At 46.8% G+C, this 19,739-nt stretch overlaps 1 protein-coding gene across 2 annotated transcripts in view; it reads right to left on the bottom strand.

The window, feature by feature from the left end:
• Nucleotides 1-19,739, bottom strand: part of PLEKHA2 (pleckstrin homology domain containing A2) — a 127,440-nt gene that overhangs the window by 17,675 nt on the left and 90,026 nt on the right. The window lies entirely within an intron of this gene.

The raw sequence follows: 19,739 nt of genomic DNA, 5'->3' as shown, positions 1-19,739 counted from the left end.
ACCTCGTTTTTTTCACTAAAAACGCAGCAAAAACTGATACCTGTGTTTTTCCTGCATTTTTTTGCACCGCTCATTGCTTTTAATGGGTGAAAAACGCTGAAAAATCACTAAAAGAATTCACATGCTGCATTTAACAAAGACCAATACATATGTATTTATACTGGCAACACTTTTGTTTATAGTATGGAAGCATTTTATGTATAATCTATACTAGCATCATGTTTGCAGTATAGCAGCATTATTTACAAGTACTACATACCAGCAATAATTATGTGTATAGTTTGGTACATAAGCAGAAGTTTTAAGAATAAACCACAGATTATACGGAATCTTTTCCCACAAAACCGGGAGGCGTAAGGCTATGTGCACACGTAGAATGGTCCTCTGCGGATTTTTCCACAGCGGATTTCATAAATCCGAAGGGCAAAAACACTGCGTTTTTCCTGCAGATTAATAGCGGATTTACCGTGGTTTTTGTGCGGATTCCACTGAGGTTTTACACCTGCGGTTTTCTATTATGGAGCAGGTGTAAAACCGCTGCGGAATCCACACAAAGAATTGACATGCTGCGGAATATAAACCGCTGCGTTTCCGCACGGTTTTTTCCGCAGCATGTGCACAGCGTTTTCGGTTTCCCATAGCTTTACATTGTAATGTAAACTCATGGGAAACTGCTGCGGATCCGCATCGTGTGCACAGAGCCTAATGATCGCGGCCGCAAAGAGTGCAACTGCCACGGAGCCCGTGAGGGAAAGGTCCGCCGACGCCCAGTCCACCTGCATGAGCATCCTCAGACACATATTCAGGTGCAATGTATTGTGGCCCAGAGATCCGCCAGGTGCCTGCCCTGCATTACACGCCGTCGTCCAATCAGAGGCCAGCAGCAGACGTCAGCATGCCAGTAATGTCATGTTTTGCCCCTGCCTGCATGCTGAAGTCAGCTGCCTACTTCTTTGCCGGCTACAGAAGAGGACACCACGTGGCATGGGAGTGAGGCAAGGTGAGCAGAATGAGGAGGACATTATACCAGGATGGAGATATTATACCAAAATAGGGTCATTTTACCAGGATGGGGGACATTATACCAGAATGAGGGGTATTAAACCAGAATGGGGACATTATACCAGAATATGGCGATTATATCAGCATGGGGGACAATATACCAATATTGGGACTGTAAGATTGCTCTCACTAAGTGTATTGGGGGACACTCGCTTGGCACGGGATCAACGTAGTCAGGCACGATTTTTGAACACAAAACAGTCCATACGGTTTATTAAAGTGTCATAAACCGGGTTATGCAGTTCATAATATACATTCCATAGAACACAATGGGCACCAACTGGTGATATTAACTTGCAGCTTTGTCTTAACAATTCATTTACGGCTTTAACTCACGTTTACGGCTTTGTCTCACAGACACTAAACATGCTGGACCTCTCACTTCGCCCAGTTACCATGGGTGTCTGTACGCCGTACACTTCACCACTGTCCCAAGTCACATACAGAGCATATGACACTGGGTCGCGGTCTCTAAACACGCTGAACCTCACTACGTTCAGTCCCCGTGGGAGACCACACAGTTCATGGAACGTCACAACCAACAGTCAATGGTACCTTATGGGAGCTCCTGCTCCACCTGCCAACTCCTCGTCAGTCCACTCCTCCGGGAAAGCTGCCTCACAGGGATCACCAACTTGCCTGGGCGGCATATCTTAGTCAGTCCAGACCCACCGAAGGACGGTAGCCTCCCCCAACATAGACCATCCAGAACCACAGTCACTGTGTGCTATTCAGGAAGCCTCCTCCTCACATGAACCGCACATGTGACCTGTCCAGGTGCTATTCAGGACCTTGTCCAACACCCCAGGCCACTAGCAAGTCCAAAGTCCCACCATGTGCTATTCAGAACTCCTACTCCCAGGAAATTCAACACAGGTTGTTCAGTGTGCTATTCAGGACTCCTACTCCCAGGAAATCCAACACACCCAGCTCACCAGGTCCAAAGCCCCACCATGTGCTATTCAGCACTCCTACTCCCAGGACCTCCCAACACACAGGCTCTCCAGGACCTTCCACTGGAACCACACGGGAACACACAGGTCACTCACAGCGACCATGCACAGGAACCATGTGACCCACACCCTGGTCACATTATATACCCTAACCACTCCCCTGGATGGGAGTTTGGATGTGTGGCTAGTTTGTCCCACCCATCTCACACAACTAGCCTAGTAAGTCTCCCTTACAGCTACACCATACATATACACTCTTGAGGGACTACAGGTCCCAGAACAACAACATTGCATCAGACTTACTACGCAGACTCCCTCTGCGACACATATCGGCCATTCACAACACAGCCAGTCACTGTTTCACCACGATTATCACAATAGATATGCCTCCATGCACATCCCAAAGAGCACTCACAGCGCCCCCTAGCTGTCACAGGGGTCACTGCATCACAGGACATAACACCAGCATGGAGGACATTATACCAGGATGGGGATATTATACCAAAATAGGGACATTATACCAGGATGGGGGACATTATACCAGGATGAGGGGTATTAAACCAGAATGGGGACATTATACCAGAATATGGTGATTATACCAGCATGGGGGATAATATACCGATATGGGGACACAACACCAGCATGGGGGACAATATACCAGGATGGGGGACATTATACCAGGATGGAGGACATTATACCAGGATAAGGGGTATTAAACCAGAATGGGGACATTATACCAGAATATGGTGATTATACCAGCATGGGGGACAATATACCAATATGGGGACATAACACCAGCATGAGGGACATTATACCAGGATTGAGATATTGTACCAAAATAGGGACATTATACCAGGATGGGGGACATTATACCAGGATGGAGATATTATACCAAAATAAGGTCAATATACTAGAATGTCAGCGAACATTATACCAGCATGGAGGACCTTATACCAGGATGGGGGAATTATACCAGGATGAGAACATTATACCTGAATGGGGAAGGGGGGGGGCATTATACCAGAATGGAGACATTATTCTAGAATAGGGACAATATACCAACATGGGTGACATTGACATTACAACAGGATAGGGGGGACATTATACCAGAATGGGGAGATTATACCAGGATAGTGACATTATACCAGGATAGGGAGATTATACAAGAATGGGGAACATTATACCAGGATGGGGGATATTATACCAGGATAGGGAGATTATACAAGAATGGGGAACATTATATCAGGATGGGGGATATTACACCAGGAAGGGGAACAGGTTGGGTGAAAATGTTATAGCATGGGGCCCAGGATGGGGGAGATTATTACAAGAAGGAGAAAGGACAGGGACATTATTAAATAGGGGTCAAATACGTATGCCTTTACAAGATCTAGAAGGCTACAAGGGCCCAGATATCTGACTGAGATGCAAGTGGGGTTCAGTTCCAAATTCTGCACTGGGGCCCACTGCACTCTTGTTACGCCACTGTGCAGAACTATATATCAATCTGCACAGCCCCCCCTGCTCTATATCATGATGTCTGCAGATTGGACTGAATTTTTATGGTGGCGGATTCCCTTTAATCATGAGTACAGTATAGTAATATTATTTATGTGTATTTATGCTAGTATTACTTTTGTGTACATTATGGTAGCATTATTGTGCATACTATAAACTAGCATCAATTATGTTTATAGTGTAGAAGTATTATTTAATAAAACTACTTACTAATGTATATAAGATGGCAGCATAATGCATAGTATATAATAGTAATAATTATGCGTACAGTATGGTATCATTTCTTTGCAGTATATACTAGAATTAGCTATGTTCACATTATGGTAACATTATTTATGTGTACTATGTGCTAGAATTAAGGATCTGTACAATATAGAAGCATTATTTATGTGCTCTATATACTTGCATTAATTATGCCCACAGTATGCAGCATTATATTTACAGTATGGAAGCATTATTCAAGTATAAATTATGTGACATTAATAGGTGTACTAAATAGAAGCATTAATTATTTGCACAGTGTGTTATCACAAAGGCATTTAACCAATTTGAATGTGTCTACACACTACCTATAAATGTTTGCATCAATGAACCTACCAAATGACAACATTGTGGATAATTTGTAATGCTAATGAAATCGTATGTATGGATATATCTACAGGTTTTATACCACAACACAGGGTAAGTAAAATATGCGTTATCTATGCACATAAATACATCGTTTCTCCCTGTGCCAGTCTTCATCCATGCGCTCTGCTAGACGTGACCTCATGAGGAAGGGAAGTAATTACGATGTGCCAGTAATTATGTTTACCAGCTGATACGTGATGGCTGTCCAGCTGTTGGGGCGAGTTGTATAAGACCGCATGGTGGGATGAGAGGGGGAGGTTAGGGATAAGACAGTGTCCGCTTCTGTATGTGCCATGCACACATTTCCACCATCCACATCCACGCCTAATGTCGGAATGGTAGTGACTGGGCAGCACAGACACAGCTTACATGTCTGCTAGCTGAAATGGCTTTTTATGCCGCAGAGTTTTCACCTTTATTCTCTAGCAGACGTGTCAAATTCAAGGCCCGTGGGCCGAATCCAGCCACCATGTCATTCTATGCGGCCCACGAGATTAGGACACACTTTAGCACTGATCTGACCGGCTCTCCGTATAGGGAAAGTGGAAAGACGGTCAGAGCATTGTTGAAGTATGCGCCGGATCGCAAATCTAAGATGGCACCTGCCCCCTGAGCTGGCACCATCCCCTCTACGAAGTACTGGATGCCTTCTACGTCAGCACTGCCAGGGGGGCAGAGCTGGCAATGTGATGCGATTTTGGAATCTGAGCGCCAGCACAAGGGGCAGGTGCCGTCTTTGTGTACACCATGCATGCAGCACAAAAAGTGAACGCAGTTAGCCAGCACAAAAGTGAAAGCAGTCAGCCAGCGCAAAAAGTGAACGCAGTCAGCCAACGCAAAAAGTGAACGCAGTCAGCCAGCGCAACAAGTGAATGCAGTCAGCCAGCACAAAAAGTGAACGCAGTCAGCCAACACAAAAAGTGAACGCAGTCAGCCAGCGCAAAAAGGGAAAGCAGTCAGCCAGTGCAAAAAGTGAACGCAGTCAGCCAACACAAAAAGTGAATGCAGTCAGCCAGCACAAAAAGTGAACGCAGTCAGCCAGCACAAAAAGTAAAAGCAGTCAGCCAGCACAAAAAGTAAAAGCAGTCAGCCAGCACAAGAAGTGAACGCAGTCAGCCAGCACAAAAAGGGAACGCAGTCAGCCAGCGCAAAAAGTGAACACAGTCAGCCAGCACAAAAAGTGAACGCAGTCAGCCAGCACAAAAAGTGAACGCAGTCAGCCAGCGCAAAAAGTGAACACAGTCAGCCAGCACAAAAAGTGAATACAGTCAGCCAGCGCAAAAAGTGAACACAGTCAGCCAGCACAAAAAGTGAATGCAGTCAGCCAGCACAAAAAGTGAACGCAGTCAGCCAGCACAAAAAGTAAAAGCAGTCAGCCAGCACAAAAAGTAAAAGCAGTCAGCCAGCACAAAAAGTGAACGCAGTCAGTCTCCATAAAAAAGTAAACACAAAGATAGCTGTCAGCCAGCACTTTTGTGTGGTTTCATTTTTGAATCAGAGCAGACACAGCCAGTATTTAGCATAATGAGCAGTATATCTTGGGCTCTGAGGTCTGCCACAGCTCCTTAGCCCTACCACACAGGGACAGCACTCTTAGCTCTACTGCTCAGGGATAGCGCTCTTAGCCCTGCTACGCAGGGACAGCGCTCTTAGCCCTACTACCCAGGGACAGCTGTCTTAGCTCTACTGCCCAGGGATAGCGCTCTTAGCCCTACTACACATGGACATCACTCTTAGCTCTACTGCCCAGGGATAGCGCTCTTAGCCCTGCTACGCAGGGACAGCGCTCTTAGCCCTACTACCCAGGGACAGCTGTCTTAGCTCTACTGCCCAGGGATAGCGCTCTTAGCCCTGCTACGCAGGGACAATGCTCTTAGCCCTACTACCCAGGGACATCACTCTTAGCTCTACTGCCCAGGGATAGCGCTCTTAGCCCTACTACCCAGGGACAGCGCTTTTAGCGCTACTACTCAGGGACAGCTCTTTTAGCCCTACTACGCGGGGACAGGGCTTTTAACTTTGCTACTCAGGGACAGAGCTCTTAGCCTGACTACCCCAGGGACAGTTCTCTTAGCCCTAGTACCCCGGGACAGTTCTCTGAGCCGTACTACCCAGGGATAGCGCTCTTAGCTCTACTACCCAGGGACAGCGTTCTTAGCCCTACTACCCAGGGACAGCGATCTTAGCCCTACTACCCAGGGACAGCGATCTCAGCCCTACTACCCAGGGACAGCGTTCTTAGCCCTACTACCCAGTGTCAGCGCAATTAGCCTTACTACCCAGGGACAGCACTCTTAGCCCTACTACCCAGGGACAGCGATCTTAGCCCTACTAAACAGGGACAGCGTTCTTAGCCCTACTACTCAGTGTCAGCACTCGTAGCCTTACTACCCAGGGAGAGCACTCTTCGCCCTACTACCCAGGGACAGCGATCTTAGCCCTACTACCCAGGGACAGCGATCTCAGCCCTACTACCCAGGGACAGCGTTCTTAGCCCTACTAAACAGGGGCAGCGCACTTAGCCTTACTACCCAGGGACAGCACTCTTAGCCTTACTACCCAGGGACAGCGTTCTTAGCACTACTACCCGGGAACAGCATTTTTGCCCTACTACTCAGGAACAGTGCTTTTAACTTTGCTACTCAGGGACAGCGCTCTCAGCTCGACTACCCAGGGACAGTTCTCTTAGCCCTAGTACCCCGGGACAACTCTCTTAGCCCTACAACCCAGGGACAGCTGTCTTAGCCCTACTACCCAGGGACAGCACTCATAGCCATACTACTCAGGGACAGTGCTTTTAGCCCTACTACCCAGGGACAGCGCTCTTAGCCCTACTACCCAGAGACAGTGCTCTTAACCCTACTACCCAGAGACAGTGCTCTTTACCCTATTACCCCAGGACAACTCTCTTAGCCCTACAACCCAGGGACAGCTCTCTTAGCCCTACAACCCAGGGACAGCTCTCTTAGCCCTACAACCCAGGGACAGCTCTCTTATGCCTACTACCCAGGGACAGCTCTCTTTAGCCCTACAACCCAGGGATAACGCTCTTAGCCCTACTACCCAGGGACAGCACTCATAGCCATACTACTCAGGGACAGCGCTTTTAGCCCTACTACCCAGGGACAGCGCTCTTAGCTCTACTACCCAGAGACAGTGCTCTTAGCCCTACTACCCAGGGACAGCACTCTTAGCCCTACTAACCAGGGCAGCGCTCTTAACCCTACTAACCAGAGACAGTGCTCTTTGCCCTATTACCCTGGGTCAGCTCTCTTAGCCCTACTACCAGGAACAGCTCTCTAAATGATACTCCCCAAGGACCGCTCTCTTAGCCCTTCTACCCAGGGATAGCTCTCTTAGCCCTACTACCCAAGGATAGCACCCTTTGCCCTACTACCCGGGGGACAGCTCTCTTATCCCTACTACCTAGATACAGCTCTTTTAGCCCTACTACCCAAATACAGCTTTGTTAGCCATACTACCAGGAATAACACTCTTAACGCTACTACCCAAGGACCGCTCCCTTAACCCTTCTACCCAGGGAGCGCTCTCTTAGCCCTTCTACCCAGGGACAGCTCTATTAGCCCTACTACCCAAGGATAGAGCTCTTAGCCCTACTACGCGGGGACAGCTCTCTTAGCCCTACTACCTAGATTCAGCTCTCTTAGCCATACTACCCAGGGACAGCGCTCGTAGCGCTACTACCCAGGGACAGCTCTCTTAGCGCTACTACCCAGGGACAACTCTCTTAGCCCTACTATGCGGGGACAGTGCTTTTAACTTTGCTACCCAGGGACAGAGCTCTTAGCCTGACTACCCCAGGGACAGTTCTCTTAGCCCTAGTACCCCGGGACAGTTCTCTTAGCCATACTACCCAGGGATAGCACTCTTAGCTCTACTACCCAGGGACAGCGTTCTTAGCCCTACTACCCAGGGACAGCGTTCTTAGCCCTACTACCCAGGGACAGCGATCTCAGCCCTACTACCCAGGGACAGCATTCTTAGCCCTACTACACAGGGACAGCGTTCTTAGCCGTACTACCCAGTGTCAGTGCTCTTAACCCTACTACCCACGAACAGCATTTTTAGCCCTACTACCCAGGAACAGTGCTTTTAACTTTGCTACTCAGGGACAGCGCTCTTAGCTCGACTACCCAGGGACAATTCTCTTAGCCCTAGTACCCCAGGACAACTCTCTTATACCTACTACCCAGGGACATCTCTCCTAAGCCCTACAACCCAGGGATAATGCTCTTAGCCCTACTACCCAGGGACAGCACTCATAGCCATACTACTCAGGGACAGTGCTTTTAGCCCTACTACCCAGGGACAGCACTCTTAGCCCTACAACCCAGGGACAGAGCTCTTAGCCCTACTACCCAGGGACAGTGCTCTTAGCCCTACTACCCAGGGACAGCGCTCTTAGCCCTACTACCCAGGGACAGCTGTTATGACCTGGTGGTAAGGACAACAATGGACCTGATGGTTAAGAGCACCCGGAAAGACCTGATAGCCACAAAACACAAGCTCTGGGAAATGGGAACTCTGCTGACCGCAATCCCTAAGCCTATCACACACACTAAAAATAGCCGTGGATTGCTCCTAACGCTCCCTATGCAACTCGACACAGCCTCAGAAACTAGCTAGCCCTTAAGAGGAAAAATAAGCCTACCTTGCCTCAGAGAAATTCCCCAAAGGAAAAGGCAGCCCCCACATATATTGACTGTGAGCAAGATGAAATCACAAACACAGAGATGAAATAGATTTAGCAAAGAGAGGCCCGACTTACTGAACAGACAGAGGACAGGAAAGGTCACTTTGCGGTCAGCACAAAAACCTACAAAAGCCACGCAGAGAGTGCAGGGAAAAAAAACCCTTCCGCACCGACTCACGGTGCGGGGGGCGCCCCTCTGCGTCCCAGAGCTTCCAGCAAGCAAGGCAATATTTAACAATAGCAAGCTGGACAGAAAAAATAGCAAACAAGCAAAATAGCAAAGAGGAACTTAGCTTCTGCTGGAGTAACAGGTAACCAGTACGATCCAGGAGCAAACTAGAGCCATAGTACAACATTGACAGCTGGCATCTAGCAATGATCCAAGAGGAGTTAAATAGAGTAGCCAGCTAACGAATTAAGCTCGTCACCTGTGGAAGGAAACTCAGAAACACCCACAGCCACCAGAGAAAGTCCATGGACAGAACCAGCCGAAGTACCATTCCTGACCACAGGAGGGAGCTCAACAACAGAATTCACAACAGTACCCCCCCCTTGATGAGGGGTCACCGAACCCTCACCAGAGCCCCCAGGCCGACCAGGATGAGCCAAATGAAAGGCACGAACGAGATTGGCAGCATGAACATCAGAGGCAAAAACCCAGGAATTATCTTCTTGACCATAACCCTTCCACTTGACCAGGTACTGAAGTTTCCGTCTCGAAATACGAGAATCCAAAATCTTCTCCACCACATACTCCAACTCCCCCTCAACCAACACCGGGGCAGGAGGATCAACGGATGGAACCACAGGCGCCACGTATCTCCGCAACAACGACCTATGGAACACATTATGGATGGCAAAAAAAGCTGGAAGGGCCAAACGAAATGACACAGGATTGAGAACCTCAGAAACCTTATACGGACCAATGAAAGGAGGCTTAAACTTAGGAGAGGAAACCTTCAAAAGAACATAACGAGACGACAACCAAACCAAATCCCCAACACGAAGTCGGGGACCCACACAGCGCCGGCGGTTAGCGAAACGTTGAGCCTTCTCCTGGGACAATGTCAAATTGTCCACCACATGAGTCCAAATCTGCTGCAACCTATCCACCACAGTATCTACACCAGGACAGTCCGAGGACTCAACCTGCCCTGAAGAGAAACGGGGGTGGAAACCAGAATTGCAGAAGAACGGCGAAACCAAAGTAGCCGAGCTGGCCCGATTATTAAGGGCGAACTCAGCCAAAGGCAAAAAGGACACCCAATCATCCTGATCAGCAGAAACAAAGCATCTCAGATATGTTTCCAAAGTCTGGTTAGTTCGTTCGGTTTGGCCATTTGTCTGAGGATGAAAAGCCGAGGAAAAAGACAAATCAATGCCCATCCTAGCACAAAAGGAACGCCAAAACCTCGAAACAAACTGGGAACCTCTGTCCGAAACGATGTTCTCCGGAATGCCATGTAAACGAACCACATGCTGGAAAAACAATGGCATCAAATCAGAGGAGGAAGGTAATTTAGACAAGGGTACCAAATGGACCATCTTACAAAAGCGATCACAAACCACCCAAATGACCGACATCTTTTGAGAGACAGGGAGATCCGAAATAAAATCCATAGAAATATGCGTCCAGGGCCTCTTCGGGACCGGCAAGGGCAAAAGCAACCCACTGGCACGAGAACAGCAGGGCTTAGCCCGAGCACAAGTCCCACAGGACTGCACAAAAGAACGCACATCCCGTGACAAAGACGGCCACCAAAAGGATCTAGCCACCAAATCTCTGGTACCAAAGATCCCAGGATGACCAGCCAACACTGAACAATGAATCTCAGAGATAACTCTACTAGTCCATTTATCAGGGACAAACAGTTTCTCTGCTGGGCACCGGTCAGGTCTATCAGCCTGAAATTTTTGCAGCACCCGCCGCAAATCAGGGGAGATGGCAGACAAAATTACCCCCTCTTTGAGAATACCCGCCGGCTCAGGAACACCCGGAGAGTCAGGCACAAAACTCCTTGACAGGGCATCAGCCTTCACATTCTTAGAGCCCGGAAGGTACGAAACCACAAAATCAAAACGGGAGAAAAATAGCGACCATCGAGCCTGTCTCGGATTCAACCGCTTGGCAGACTCAAGATAAGTCAAATTCTTGTGATCTGTCAAGACCACCACGCGATGCTTGGCTCCTTCAAGCCAATGACGCCACTCCTCGAATGCCCACTTCATGGCCAACAACTCCCGATTACCAACATCATAATTGCGCTCAGCAGGCGAAAACTTTCTAGAAAAGAAAGCACATGGCTTCATCACCGAGCCATCAGAACTTCTTTGTGACAAAACAGCCCCTGCTCCAATCTCAGAAGCATCCACCTCAACCTGAAACGGGAGCGAAACATCTGGCTGGCACAACACAGGGGCAGAAGAAAAACGACGCTTCAATTCCTGAAAAGCTTCCACAGCCGCAGAAGACCAATTGACCACATCAGCACCCTTCTTGGTCAAATCAGTCAACGGTTTAGCAACACTAGAAAAATTAGCGATGAAGCGACGATAAAAATTAGCAAAGCCCAGAAATTTCTGCAGGCTCTTCACAGATGTCGACTGAGTCCAATCGTAAATGGCCTGGACTTTAACAGGGTCCATCTCGATAGTAGAAGGGGAAAAAATGAATCCCAAAAACGAAACCTTCTGAACTCCAAAGAGACACTTAGACCCCTTCACAAACAAGGAATTCGCACGAAGGACCTGGAACACCATTCTGACCTGCTTCACATGAGACTCCCAATCATCCGAAAAGACCAAAATATCATCCAAATACACAATCAGGAACTTATCCAGGTACTCTCGGAAGATATCATGCATAAAGGACTGAAATACTGATGGAGCATTGGAAAGCCCGAATGGCATAACCAGGTACTCAAAATGGCCCTCGGGCGTATTAAATGCAGTTTTCCATTCATCGCCCTGTTTAATACGCACAAGATTATACACCCCTCGAAGATCTATCTTGGTGAACCAACTAGCCCCTTTAATACGAGCAAACAAATCAGACAGCAGCGGCAAAGGATACTGAAATTTGACTGTAATTTTATTAAGAAGGCGGTAATCAATACAAGGTCTCAAAGAACCATCCTTCTTGGCCACAAAAAAGAATCCTGCTCCTAACGGTGATGACGACGGGCGAATATGGCCTTTCTCCAAGGATTCCTTTATATAACTCCGCATAGCGGCGTGTTCTGGCACAGATAAATTGAACAATCGACCCTTAGGAAACTTACTACCAGGAATCAAATTAATTGCACAATCGCAATCCCTATGAGGAGGTAGGGCACTGGCTTTGGGCTCATCAAATACATCCTGATAATCTGACAAAAACTCCGGAACTTCAGCAGGAGTGGAAGACGAAATTGACAAAAATGGAACATCACCATGTACCCCCTGGCAACCCCAGCTGGACACAGACATAGATTTCCAGTCCAGTACTGGATTATGAACCTGTAGCCATGGCAACCCCAAAACGACCACATCATGCAGATTATGCAACACCAAAAAGCGGATATCCTCCTGATGTGCAGGAGCCATGCACATGGTCAATTGGGTCCAGTACTGAGGCTTATTCTTGGCCAAAGGCGTAGCATCAATTCCTCTCAATGGAATACGATACTGCAAGGGCTCCAAGAAAAAACCACAGCGCCTAGCATACTCCAAGTCCATCAAATTCAGAGCAGCGCCTGAATCCGCAAAAGCCATAACAGAATAGGATGACAAAGAGCAAATCAGAGTAACGGACAATAGAAATTTAGACTGTACCGTACCAATGGTAGCAGACCTAGCGAAACGCTTAGTGCGCTTAGGACAATCGGAGATAGCATGAGTGGAATCACCACAGTAAAAACACAGCCCATTCCGACGTCTGTGTTCTTGCCGTTCAGCTCTGGTCAAAGTCCTATCACATTGCATAGGCTCAGGCCTATGCTCAGAGAATACCGCCAAATGGTGCACAGCTTTACGCTCACGCAAGCGTCGATCGATCTGAATGGCCAAAGACATAGACTCATTCAGACCAGCAGGCATGGGAAATCCCACCATGACATCCTTAAGGGCTTCAGAGAGACCCTTTGTGAAGATTGCTGCCACGGCACATTCATTCCACTGAGTGAGCACAGACCACTTTCTAAACTTCTGACAATATGTCTCTGCCTCATCCTGACCCTGACACAGATCCAGCAAGACTTTCTCTGCCTGATCCACTGAATTTGGTTCGTCATAAAGCAATCCAAACGCCAGGAAAAACACATCAACATCACGCAATGCCGGATCTCCTGGCGCAAGGGAAAATGCCCAGTCTTGAGGGTCGCCATGTAATAAAGAAATAATGATCTTTACTTGTTGAACAGAGTCACCTGAGGAGTGAGGTTTCAGGGCAAGAAACAATTTACAATTATTTTTGAAATTCACAATTATTTTTGAAATTCAAGAACTTAGATCTATCACCAAAAAACAAATCAGGAATTGGAATCCTTGGCTCTGACATCGGATTCTGAACCACAAAATCTTGAACTTTTTGTACACTTATAGTGAGATTATCCATCAAAGAGGACAGACCTTGAATGTCCATGTCTACACCTGTGTTCTGAACCACCCAGAGGTATAGGGGAAATGAGAGACAAAACACGCTGCAAACAAAAAAAAAAAGGGTCTCAGAACTTCTCTTATCCCTCTATTGAGATGCATTAATACTTTTGGCCAGCTGTACTGTTATGACCTGGTGGTAAGGACAACAATGGACCTGATGGTTAAGAGCACCCGGAAAGACCTGATAGCCACAAAACACAGAACAAGCTCTGGGAAGTGGGAACTCTGCTGACCGCAATCCCTAAGCCTATCACACACACTAAAAATAGCCGTGGATTGCTCCTAACGCTCCCTATGCAACTCGACACAGCCTCAGAAACTAGCTAGCCCTTAAGAGGAAAAATAAGCCTACCTTGCCTCAGAGAAATTCCCCAAAGGAAAAGGCAGCCCCCACATATATTGACTGTGAGCAAGATGAAATCACAAACACAGAGATGAAATAGATTTAGCAAAGAGAGGCCCGACTTACTGAACAGACAGAGGACAGGAAAGGTCACTTTGCGGTCAGCACAAAAACCTACAAAAGCCACGCAGAGAGTGCAGGGAAAAAAAACCCTTCCGCACCGACTCATGGTGCGGGGGGCGCCCCTCTGCGTCCCAGAGCTTCCAGCAAGCAAGGCAATATTTAACAATAGCAAGCTGGACAGAAAAAATAGCAAACGAGCAAAATAGCAAAGAGGAACTTAGCTTCTGCTGGAGTAACAGGTAACCAGTATGATCCAGGAGCAAACTAGAGCCATAGTACAACATTGACAGCTGGCATCTAGCAATGATCCAAGAGGAGTTAAATAGAGTAGCCAGCTAACGAATTAAGCTCGTCACCTGTGGAAGGAAACTCAGAAACACCCACAGCCACCAGAGAAAGTCCATGGACAGAACCAGCCGAAGTACCATTCCTGACCACAGGAGGGAGCTCAACAACAGAATTCACAACAGACAGCATTCTTAGCCCTACTACACAGGGACAGCGTTCTTAGCCCTACTACCCAGGGACAGCGATCTCAGCCCTACTACCCAGCGACAGCATTCATAGCCCTACTACACAGGGACAGCGTTCTTAACCCTACTACCTAGTGTCAGTGCTCTTAACTCTACTACCCACGAACAGCATTTTTAGCCCTACTACCCAGGAACAGTGCTTTTAACTTTGCTACTCAGGGACAGCGCTCTTAGCTCGACTACCCAGGGACAGTTCTCTTAGCCCTAGTACCCCAGGACAACTCTCTTATACCTACTACCCAGGGTCAGCTCTCCTAAGCCCTACAACCCAGGGATAACGCTCTTTGCCCTACTACCCAGGGACAGCACTCATAACCATACTACTCAGGGACAGTGCTTTTAGCACTACTACCCAGGGACAGCGCTATAAGCCCTACAACCCAGGGACAGTGCTCTTAGCCCTACTACCCAGGGACAGTGCTCTTAGCCCTACTACCCAGGGACAGCGCTCTTAGCCCTACTACCCAGGGACAGCATTCTTAGCCCTACTACACAGGGACAGCGTTCTTAGCCCTACTACCCAGGGACAGCGCTCTTAGTCCTATTAACCAGGGACAGCGCTCTTAACCCTACCAACCAGGGACAGCGCTCTTTGCCCTATTACCCTGGGACAGCTCTCCTAGCCCTACTACCAGTAACAGCTCTCTAAATGCTACTCCCCAAGGACCGCTCTCTTAGCCCTTCTACCCAGGGACAGCTCTCTTAGCCCTACTACCTAGATACAGCTCTCTAAGCCCTACTAACAGGAACACCTCTGTTAGCCCTACTACCAGGAATAACTCTCTTAATGCTACTACCCAAGGACCGCTCTCTTAACCCTTCTACCCAGGGACCACTCTCTCTGCACTATTGCCCAGGGACAGATCTCTTAGTCCTACTACCCAAGGATAGCGCTCTTAGCCCTACTACCCGGGGACAGCGCTCTTAGCCCTACTACCCAGGGACAGCAGTCTTAGCCCTACTACTCAAGGACAGTGCTCTTAGCCCTACTAACCAGGGACCGCTGTCTTACAGGAAAAACAAAATCCAGCTCACCATACCGACATTCCCAGGAGCTCGGAGCACGGAACCGCTGTGTCAGGGCGTGGACAAACAGGAAAGAGAAGGAGATCCAGCTCAACGAAATAGTGAAAAATCCATAATTTATTTCACTTAAAATATAGTGAAAGGACAAAACATCAGCATACAGAAAAAATTATAAAAACAAGGTCAACGCGTTTCCGGTGACTAAGCACCCTTAATCATGATTAAGGGTGCTTAGTCACCGGAAACGCGTTGACCTTGTTTTTATAATTTTTTCTGTATGCTGATGTTTTGTCCTTTCACTATATTTTAAGTGAAATAAATTATGGATTTTTCACTATTTCGTTGAGCTGGATCTCCTTCTCTTACCGCTGTCTTACCCCTACTACCCAGGGACCGCTCTCTTAGCCCTGCTATTCAGGGACCACTCTCTTAGTCCTACTGCCAAGGGATAGCTCTCTTAGCCCTACTGCCAAGGGACAGCTCTCTTATACCTAAAGCCAAGGGACAGCTCTCTTAGCCCTACTACCTAGGAACCGCTCTTTTAACCCTGCTATCCAGGGACCCTCTCTTAGCCCTACTAGCCAGTAACAGCTCTCTTAGCCCTACTACGTATGGACAGTGCTTTTAGCTTTGCTACCCAGGGACAGCACTCTTAGCCCTACTAGCTAGTAACAGCTCTCTTAGCCCTGCTACATAGGGACAGCGCTTTTAGCACTACTACAAAGGAACAACTATATTAGCCCTACTTCCCAGGAACAGCTCTCTTGGCTCTACTACCCAGTGACAGCCCTTCTAGCAGTAGTACCCAAGAACAGCTCTCTTAGCCCTACTACCCAGGGACAGCAATCTTAGCACTGCTACCCAGGGACAGTGCTCTTAGACTGTCATCAGGCTGTTCTTGAAGGATCTGACTTTGTTTTTCCCTCTACATAGTTCTTTGGAGAGGAATATTGTAGCCTTGCTATATGGAAGTGGAAGTGTAAATTAAGAAAATGTAATTAAGCTATCCTGCATCTACAAACAACTAGCCTGCTTGCTTGTGGTTTCCAGGTAGCAGCAGCTTTTGTTTAATGGAAAAAAACAGCAAATGTTGAGAAACCAGAATATATTCTGTAAGGACTCCTTCACACTGATTTTTTTTTATTATTCCTATTTACATTTTTGGGGATTTTTTTTTAATTTTTTTGCATTTTGTTACATGCATTACTCCTGCCAATTTTCAGGCACTATAGAAAAGTCTATGGCTTATAATCCACGAAAAAAAAAAAAAAAAAAACAGGAAAAATCTAACCCCCCAAAAGACACTATATTATAGGTAGCACATTTTATATGGCACTACAGGCTGGAAAGCGGCATCCGGGGACAAAAGAAAAATCCCAAAAATCAATGAAACTTTGTCAGAAAAAAGTGCTTTTTTTCTTTTAACAAAAAAAAAAGCCGTTTGTGAATCCAGCCTAAAAATTTAAGAATAAATCATAAGAACTCGCTGAGATTCAAGTTCATTAACCCCTTCATGACCGTGGGATTTTTTGTTTTTCCGTGTTCGTTTTTCGCTCCCCTCCTTCCCAGAGCCATAACTTTTTTATTTTTCCGTCAATTTGGCCATGTGAGGGCTTATTTTTTGCGGGACAAGTTGTACTTTTGAACGACATCATTGGTTTTACCATGTCGTGTACTAGAAAACGGAAAAAAAATTCCAAGTGCGGTGAAATTGCAAAAAAAGTGCAGTCCCACACTTGTTTTTTGTTTGGCTTTTTTGCTAGGTTCACTAAATGCTTAAAATGACCTGACATTATGATTCTCCAGGTCAGTACGAGTTCATAGACACCTAACATCACTAGGTTATTTTTTACCTAAGTGGTGAAAAAAAATTCCAAACTTTGCTAAAAAAAAAAAAAAAAATTTGCGCCATTTTCCGATACCCGTAGCGTCTCCATTTTTCATCATCTGGGGTCGGTTGAGGGCTTATTTTTTGCGTGCCGAGATGATGTTTTTAATGATAGCATTTCGGTGCAGATACGTTCTTTTGATCGCCCGTTATTGCATTTTAATGCAATGTCGCGGCGACCAAAAAAACGTAATTCTGGCGTTTCGAATTTTTTTCCCGCTACGTTGTTTAGCGATCAGGTTAATGCTTTTTTTTAGTTGATAGATCGGGCGATTCTGAGCGCGGCGATACCAAATATGCGTAGATTTTATATTTTTTTTATTGATTTATTTTGATTGGGGCGAAAGGGGGGTGATTTAAACTTTTATATTTTTTTTATTTTTTTAACATTTTTTTCAACTTTTTTTTTTTACTTTTGCCATGCTTCAATAGTCTCCATGGGAGGCTAGAAGCAGGCATAGCACGATCGGCTCTGCTACATAGCAGCGATCTGCTGATCGCTGCTATGTAGCAGAAATGGAGGTGTGCTGTGAGCACCGACCACAGGGTGGCGCTCACAGCCACCGGCGATCAGTAACCATAGAGGTCTCAAGGACCTCTATGGTTACAATGGAGACACATCGCCGTCCCCCGATCATGTGACGGGGGTCGGCGATGACGTCATTTCCGGCCGCCCGGACGGAAGCGGTAGTTAAATGCCGCTGTCTGCGTTTGACAGCGGCATTTAACTAGTTAATAGGTGCAGGCAGATCGCGATTCTGCCCGCGCCTATTACGGGCACATGTCAGCTGTTCAAAACATCTGACATGTCCCGGCTTTGGTGCGGACTCACCGCGGAGCCCTGCATCAAAGCAGGGGAGTATAGTACGTCCGATGTCGGTAAGGGGTTAATAACAGAATATTTCATACTTGTAAAGGTTAAATGGTTAATCTCCAAGATCCTATCCCAATATGTAGTAGATGTAATAATAATAATATTAGCAAATATCTTCAATCAGAAATGTAGTATAGTTCTTCCGATTTGCCAAGTCTCTTTCCTCATATGCAGGCATTGCAGGTCCTTAGGTATCCATGGTTACACCACCAATATAGTGACAGTTAGCTAGTTGCTATTGGTTGTAACCATGGATATTTAAGATATTTAAGGTCCTGCAATGCCTGCACATAAGAGATATAGCGATTCAGAAGAACTATACTACATTTCTAATTGGAGGTTTTTGCTAATATTATTATTACATGTACTACATATTGGGATAGGATCTAGGAGATCTAGGAGATGGGAATAGCCCTTTTAAGTGAATTCGACATGTAATTTGCAAAATTTGCCACTAGGGGGAGCTGATTTTAAAGTCAAACATCACACAGCAGAAAATAAAAACTGACAGCGCGGAAGTCATGCTGCAACCTTGTCATGCAGAATTTAGAAACAGCCCACCCCCCAGCGATAATTAAGTGATGGTCAATCTTAAGGATATGGCATCACTTACTGAGATACTAAAACCCCTTTAAACCTCATAAATAGCAGATGCAGAAGATATTAAAAGGTTATTCCCAAAATTACAAGTTATCCCCGAGAATGGGCCTCTACAGCCCTGTCTTGAACGGAGAAGGGGTGCACAAACTTAGCCTCCAGTCATTGTCAATGGGACTGCCAGAAAAGCCGAATATAGAGCTCTGCTATTTCCAAACAGTACCATAGACAATGAATGGAGCACAGCTCCATTAACATTACAGGGCTACAAAGCTTCATTCTCGGGGTGCCAGAGCCCAAATCTCGGGATTGCTGGGGGTCTCAGCTTTCACATAATTATCCTCTATCTTATGAACAGGGGATAACTTTTGATTTTGGGATTAACCCAGGGTTTGTCCCTCTAAATACATTTATCACCTATGCAGAGGATGGCTGGGGGTCTAACTGCAGGGACCCTCACTGACATGGGATGGTGCTGCACGTGGGAGCACCGGGTCATCATTCAGAGTCCCATAGAAGAGCTGGCTTTATCGGCACATTGAGATCCATCAACAGCAGATAACCTGCTTGCTGATGGTTTCCAGAGAACTGCAAAGCACAGAAATAATAAAAGAAAAATATAATGAGGGTGACATATTTGTTGCCCAATATGCAGATAAGCTGATAAATGCCGTACTTGGTGATACGGTGTGAAAGGACTGATAACGGGGGTGTGGGGGGTCACGGGTGGGATGTTAGGTGCGGCCCGGCGGTCTATCACATTGCTGAAGGTTAGGAGTGTGAGCAATACAGAAAAGTGATGAAACTCAGATAAAGACATCCTGTGTGCTGCGGTTTCCT

This window comes from Ranitomeya imitator, chromosome 4 (assembly GCF_032444005.1).
Source record: "Ranitomeya imitator isolate aRanImi1 chromosome 4, aRanImi1.pri, whole genome shotgun sequence".
Taxonomy (NCBI): domain Eukaryota; kingdom Metazoa; phylum Chordata; class Amphibia; order Anura; family Dendrobatidae; genus Ranitomeya; species Ranitomeya imitator.
Note: the sequence above shows the minus strand (reverse complement) of the source record. Positions and strands in the feature narration are given on the sequence as shown.